Genomic DNA, 801 nt, shown 5'->3' on the forward strand with positions numbered 1-801 from the left:
CACAGATTTAGACTCTAGTCTGTTGCTGTCTCTCAAGTTGCTAAGACAGGTACTTACAAGCCCTTGTGTTGTCTTGTTTAACATGCACATGCATGTCTCCTTCCCATTGTCCTTGAATACAAAGATAACCCTGTGAAATTCTTGCTAAATGTCAATGAGACTGAGAAATATTTCAATCTAATCTGCAACAGGTGTTATTGCACATAAAACAGACATCAAGGCATCGATTTCTTTCCTTTTTCTGTTTTATTCTCTTTATTCTCCTAGGCTTCATGAGTTACAACTTATAAGACCAGAAGAGAAAAACATATTTTGGGTAGTTACATGTTGTATTTGTTGACTATGCATTTTTTAGTATACACTGAAATTAAATTATGATGTGCTTCAATATGGTTATTACTGAAAAGTAAACGATTTGATCATCCATATAAGAAGGAGGTTGCCAACATATTCAGTTTAAGGCTATGTAATGGCATGCGATGCTCAAGTTTGAGGTTAAGAAAAAGTTTCAAAATCACAGCACTCCTCTGTCCATCACCTCCCCCAGACATGGAGATTGGTATGGCTTCTCTGACCTGCCTCCATCCTAAGTGGATGTGTGTGTGTGTGTGTGTGTGTGTGTGTGTGTGTGTGTGTTGAGCTGTGTTGTGAAATGAAGCCCAACAGGTGTTACCTTGTCATCTCCTTAGAGAATCTCGGTTGAGCAGCAGCCAACAGACTTCTCCTCTGTAGTGTGCACAGCCATTTCAGTGTAGGATCAGCCAAGCACAAGCACAATGACGTGAAAATATTTTTATTGTT

The sequence above is a fragment of the Alosa pseudoharengus genome, unplaced genomic scaffold (assembly GCF_046254945.1).
Source record: "Alosa pseudoharengus isolate Yale_2024_CS ecotype anadromous, Long Island Sound unplaced genomic scaffold, YU_APseudo_1.1 YU_APseudo_1.1_scf_18, whole genome shotgun sequence".
NCBI classification, from domain to species: domain Eukaryota; kingdom Metazoa; phylum Chordata; class Actinopteri; order Clupeiformes; family Clupeidae; genus Alosa; species Alosa pseudoharengus.